The following is a 7,092-nucleotide window of genomic DNA, read 5'->3' as shown; positions in this document are numbered from 1 at the left end:
ATGTCCACCTATATTAACAGGTCAGCAATGGAAGTCCTGGCAGGGGCACTGATCCAATGTCATTATGACTATGCATGCTCCTCCTGGTACACTGGCATCACAGTAGCACTGAAAGGTAGGCTACAGACAGCTCAGAACAAATTAGTTAGAATGATTTTAAAACTCCATCCCAGGACTCACCTTACACAGACACATGTTAAGCCCTACAGACATCGTACCAGTGAGATGCAATAGAAAAATAGGCCAAAACTCATATATTCAGCAGCAGTACAATGGAATAGCCTACCAATGGAGTTGAAGACCATAAGCCCCTTCTCCGCTTTTAAATTAGCTATAAAGAGGTGGATCATAAGTAGCAGAAGCTGGGAGTAGTGAACAAAGGGTTTTTAATATGTGTTGTTCCCTTTTTATTCTTTTATTGTCTATAAAATGGAATATTATTGTATGTATTTTTTTGTTTTTATACCACACATCCTGACATACAGACACTACAAACACCCACGTCCACACACCAGTACATAAATCCACTGACACCAATGATGAAGGACCACAATGGAAACAAGCCTATGGCTTTATTGTGTTTTATGAAATCTTATTGGTAAATGGAGAAATGTATACCTGTTTCATATTGTGATCAAATGTATATGTGTGATTTTCCATTCTAAACCAATAAACTATTCAATCAATCAATCAATCACTATAGTGTTTGTCTGGAGTCCCGTAACAAGATGTGACTGTCGGAGGGATTTCCTCGACGCACCGATCGGCACTTCCGGTTTTGGCGAGAGTGTAACTTGCCCGACCATCCACCAGGCGGCGGTATTGAGGCGTTGCAATCTCATACAGGGTCCCGCTGGAGTCCGGAGGTTGGCTGGATGAATTATGAATGCCATGGCGAAAAAATGAAATATTGATCCCAAAAACGATTTACGCCGTTGTTGGCGTTCAACACATGGCGGGCAATTAACGACTTACGCCGTTTTTGGCGACCAATGTGTTAACGTTAGATCGGGCATGGCTTTTACATTGAAAAACGTACTTGTCACGTGGTTCCGTTCTCCATTCTTCACATCAAAAACTAAAAACGAACTATCAAAACGTATGGACCAAAATCGGCCCATTATTTACTCCTTCTTTTTCATTTGATTCTGACACCAAAATACGAAAAACAGCTCTGTATTTCAGTTTTTCCCCGTTTTTTTCTATTTTGGTTTCAAACGGAAATAGGAAAACACCTCGTATTTCAGTTTTTTTTCCGATTTTTCCTATTTCCGTTTGAAACGAAAAACTAACTATCAAAACGTACCTGGCTAACTGAGTTAGCTGGATCATTTTCAGCATAGCTTGACTTAAGCCAGACATTTCCGTTCCCCGACGTCGGATTGTCTAAATCGCCATGGTAACAGATCAGAAAGTTTGAACCTGGTCCAGGGCAGGGTTAAGTTCAGTTAGCTGGATAACCTGCATGGCCACGCCCCGCAAAGAAATGCAGCTTGCTTCCTGAAATATTTCTCACAGTGTAGATCCCATTATACCATTCTGAATTAAGTTTTTGTGCTTCGTTTGAAATGAAAAATAATAGGTCTACCTAAAATGCTGATAATAAATCATATTCAGCCTATGAATTTACTTTGTCCTATATAATGCATGTCATAGTTATACGGATACGGGCGGCGCTCACGATCGCGACACACAGTTATTTTAATAACGGACTAAACGGATCATTGCAAATGTGAATCCCGCAGGATATTTTTAATGAATGAAACCTATCGGCGTTTGGCTCTGATTAGTTTAATATTCTTCGCTGTGTATTTGCTTAACGGAGAGCCCGGATTGTGTTTCATTCAAGCTGAAGCGTCTATGCGTGGATTGTGGATATGAATTATGAGGAATCTGAATCTGTGGATTGTTTAATTGTATCACTGTCACTGTGACAGTGTCACACGTTATTGTGATATTGTAACTGGGTTTAAAATATATGTGGAGATGCGCTGTTTGATGGATTTGATGATGTGACGTGACTTGATCAATTGAATGAGCCTTTGACGTTTTTGATGAATGAATTTGAGAAAATGCATTTATCTTTTCAAGCACTGTTATCTGATGATGAACATGAGGTGTCACTGGTATAAACCAAAGGTTAATCAATTCAATGCATGTATGGATGAACAGATTAAAACCTGATTAATAGTGTAACTGCAAGCCTCCCTCCAAGCCTCTCTTTGGGAACCATGTATTTATATAGTACATAATACCTAAGCACATACAGTACAGATATCCTCATAATATAATTCGTATCAATTAGATATACTATTTGGGCTTGTTTTTATCCTTATTCTGAAAGAGTTGAACAAATTATTTTCGCTAGCAAGATCTCATTTGATTATTCATTCCATTAAGCCTACTGCCAGCAGGCACATTTAAAGAAATATAATCTGATTGATTGGGGTAATGAGGGACTTAAAATTAGCCTATATGCATTTAACTTGTCAGCGAGGCTTTTTAGCCGTACTGTATTGTACCCATTCTGCAATCTGTTAATAAAGTTTTAAATCAATCAATCAATCAATCAATGCCTTTAGAAAATCAGGATTTCTGCAATGGACACCTGCTGTCTTTTCAACTGAGGCGGCCATGCGCAATTATCCTGAGTATCAAGTCTGGTTTGAATTAACGAGACTGAATCAACGTTCGAGGAACATGGAAAGCGCGGATTCAAACATCGGGTTAATTTAATCTGGATAATGGGACTTTTGATCGACTTAGTTGAACCAGGTACGGGGAATAGGGCCCTGGTCTGCATCCCCTTAACAATTGTGTGTATTGAGCTGTACTGTATTGTACCCATTCTGCTATCTGTTAATAAAGTTTTCAATCAATCAATCAATCAATTCACACACACAGCTGACGGTTTGTCATTCTTGTGTTTGTCGGAAGGTGAAACACCAGAGGGAGCTCCACAAATCATGTTAAACCCAGATTCGGCTCAAACAAGGGACTAAACACGTTTAGCAATTATGCCACATCAATGTGGAACGCCCTACCCAAAGCTGTAAAGGAATGTGAATCACTACCCACTTTCAAAAACACTCTCAAAGAACACCTCCGGGGGACTGCAATTCGAAACTGGGCCCCACAAATGTCCTAACCCAGTTGTACAGTAAATTACCAAGTATGGCTTTGTCAGTATTCCAATGTACAGCGGCGGTGGTGGTGGTCGCTGGACAGGAAGGATATCAAGAGAGGAAGAAAATGATTCATTGCAAGGTGCAACGGGGAGTGGCTTTCTCTTTCTCTTTCTCGTGGGACACAGACGAGGACAGACGTCAACACCGGAGAGCACCAGAGAAGCGAGCGTGCAAGGAATATACTCTGCTACCAAACGGGTTATTCCAGAAATACATGCGGTAGTTGAGCGGTTGATTAATGCGCCGGATAAAGGAATAGGCTCTGCTACAAAACGGGTTATTCCAGAAATATCTGCGGTAGCTTAGCGTGTGGTTCGTGTGCCAGAGACACTGTGAAGGCTTCACCCGGCGAGGGGAGCCGAAGACCAGGTGATAGACATTGGTCACCTCGCGGTAGCTGTGTATATAGGCGTCATAGTAGGAGGGTGCAATACGACCCGCAGTTTAGTTGTGTTTAGGACAGTACCCCAGTTTAGCATGCGTGACGGCCCACCTCTTCAGCCCAGCAGAGGACGCCATTACACTGCACGTTGCTCCAGCCTCTTCAAGCCGTTGACCGCAGCACCTGCCCCAGTGCCTACCCCGCCCCGCCGGCTGTTATCGCGGGATCTCCGTCTGCCATCTTAGCATCCGGACTAGTGGTGCTAGGATTGGGCCCCATCTTGGATAAGTATCAGAGGTGCGCTGAGTGTTGAAACGTGTTCGGTAGACAGTCTACTGTGGGGAGTGAGCTCTATGAGAGTGAAGATAAATGGTGCTTTGAATGCACACTGGAGAGCAGTGTAAGAGGGGCGCCCCAAACATTTCAAGCCGGCTCTAGATAGGTTTTATTTGCTAACTGTGGGCCCACTGTTAATTTCTTTTGAGTGTAATAATATGTGTGTTCTTATATAAAATTCCCATTCAGTAACCCCTTTTATCCCTTCCCTTTTCCTCCCCTCTCTCCCCACCTATGGAGTAGTGGAACAGTATATATAAACCCTTAAAGGGAAGGTCTTGTTACTGTGTCTAGCCTAGTGTGAGAAGAGCTTTGCGCAGGGTTGTGTAAGCGGGAAGAGCTTTGCTCAGGGTTGTGTAGCGGGAAGAGCTTTGCTCATGGTGGTGTAAGCGATAAGAGCTTTGCTCATGGTGCCTTTTGATAACAATGTAATGGTTGTAGTTGTGTTGAGAACCAAATGCTCCACTAAACAAATACTGAATGGGAGCACTGTGTGTGTGTCTGTTACTGAGTCTGTTGTCTTAACCATTTTCTGTCCGGGTAATGCTCATCATTATTTAACCCTTCCCCACCCCTGTCTCTAGTTCATGGTTAAAGGTCTCTACAGGTCATTAAGGAAGGGTACTGCTTTGGGGAGCGAAAACATTATCCATCTTACTGCCATCAGGTGTGGGAGGGCGCAGGAAGTATTGGGGGAAGTGGGGGTGTGTGGGGAACTACTGCTGATCGCCCTGGAGGGCCAGAAGGACCAGAGTACCATCCCTAGGTCAGTGAATCCTAGGCCCCATCCGCTCCTGCTGTTCGACCCCCACTTTGACATTCCTGGCCTGATTGATTGATTGATTGAAAACTTTATTAACAGATTGCAGAATGGGTACAATACAGTACAGCTCAATACACACAATTGTTAAGGGGATGCAGACCAGAGAAAGACTTTCGTCTTGTTTCCACCAGGGTCCCCCATTTTCAATTCATCAGGACATATATGACATACATGACATACAGATAGTCAGTACTGCTACATCTATACATTTATGACATACCAGATTTGCAAATACAGTACTGTTTGTGATACAGAAGGAGTCAAGAAAAGGGAGTATATACATTTGACGTAGAAACTGTACATTGGAGGAGGTTGGGTGGGGGGGGTTGGGTACACTGGGATATTGACAACCATACTGGGTAATTTACATTGGAGGTGGGGGGGGGGGGGGGGGGGGGGGGCACACTGTATAAACAAGCAAAACTGTACATTGAGGGGGGGGGGAGACTCTGTACAAACAAACAAAATTGTACATTGGACTATTGACAAAACCATACTAGGTAAATGACTGTACATTGGAGCCTAAAGTTGGGGATCCAGCTAGACCCAGTTCTGCTGCGTCCCGCTACCAGGTGGCCGTGTACAACCACTCCCATAAAGCAGGGATAATCCACCCTGCTACATACAGTTTCTATGTCAAATGTATATACACTCTTTTCTGGACACTTTTTGTATCACAAACAGTACTGTATTTGCAAATCTGGTATGTCATAAATGTATAGATGTAGCAGTACTGTCTATCTGTATGTCATGTGTATCATATATGTTATGATGAATTGAAAATGGGGGACCCTGATGTAAACAAGACGAAAGTCTTTCTCTGGTCTGCATCCCCTTAACAATTGTATGTATTGAGCTGTACTGTACTGTATCCATTTTGCAATCTGTTAATAAAGTTTTCAATCAATCAATCAATCAAACAATCAACCTACCCACATTCAAAACCGCTCTTAAAGAGCACCTACGGGAGGCTGCAATTCTAAACTGGCCACCGTAAATGCCCAAAACCCCCACCACCTCCTAATAGTCTCCTCCCCATGTATATATTCCCTCCCCGCCGTATGTATATTTCTCTCCCACCCACCCACCCACCCCCTCCTAATGCACAGTCCCCTCCCCATCATATGTATATACTCTGTCAGGATCTAGGGGTAACAGTACTGTATATTTGAATACCGTTTATGTCACAAATGTATCAGTACTAAATACCTATAATTATGTCCATATGCCATAAATGTCATGTATGGGGGACCCTGATGTAAACAAGACAAACGTCTTTCTCAGGTCTGCATCCCCTTAACAATTGTGTGTATTGAGCCGTACTGTATTGTACCCATTCTGCAATCTGTTAAATAAGGTTTTCATTCATTCAACACACCCAAAGGTGATTCATTTATGAACACTAGGGGATACTGCCACCTGCTGGCTATCAGGACAACCTGCAGATATGCTACCTATGCTATGTAACAGATTTCATCTCTCTCAAATACTCGGGTCTGGATTCTCAACCAGATGTTGCTCATGGTCTGGGCTTCCCTGGACAGTTGTCTTTAGTGAAGTCAATCAATCCCAGTATTTCCTATCACTGTCTATTCTCAAGAGTTGACTCGTTTGGTGTTGAGCATGTTAACATAGCCCTTCGATAGCTCAGTTGGTAGAGCGGGGGACTGTAGTGGCTAATATAGCAATCCCTAGGTCACTGGTTCAAATCCGGTTCGAAGGAGTGGCATTTTCCCCCCGGGCGTCGGACTGTGGCTGCTCCCAACTAGTTAGTTAGGATGGGTGAAATGCAGAGGACAACGTTTAGATTATGTAAAAATGATTTACCATGAAGATGTTCTATTTTCCCTTTCCACTCTGGCACATTTTAATAACCCTCGCATTCTTTTCCTACATCTCCCCCCGAACGAATGGTTACCTTCTCCCAATTTCTAGGAAAATCATTTTATAAGAAGTTTGTGATTTAAAAAAAAAAATCGAATAGTATTTTATTTCCCCGCAGGGACTGGCAGTCCGGTGACAGTGACTGGGACATGGAATAGCCTACAAAACAATCGAGGGTTTACTTGTCGAAACAAATAAAGCAAACTAAAAGTGATCTGCATCCAAAATCTAGCCTTTTTTTTGCAAATGCTAGTAAATGCTGTGGTTCTTTTTTAATGTAACGTTTTACACACTTGAGTCTATTATAATTGGAAATGGGCTTTCTGAGTTCAAAAAACGTATTTTATTGGGCAGTTGCAGTGACAATTGGATAAGCCTTTGCTAGGGAGAAAATGGGGAGAAAATGAGGGGGCACCCGGATTTGAACCGGGGACCTCTTGATCTGCAGTCAAATGCTCTACCACTGAGCTATACCCCCG

This window comes from Notolepis coatsorum, assembly GCF_963971535.1.
Source record: "Notolepis coatsorum genome assembly, chromosome: 12".
NCBI classification, from domain to species: Eukaryota; Metazoa; Chordata; class Actinopteri; order Aulopiformes; family Paralepididae; genus Notolepis; species Notolepis coatsorum.
This window is presented reverse-complemented; position numbering follows the sequence as displayed.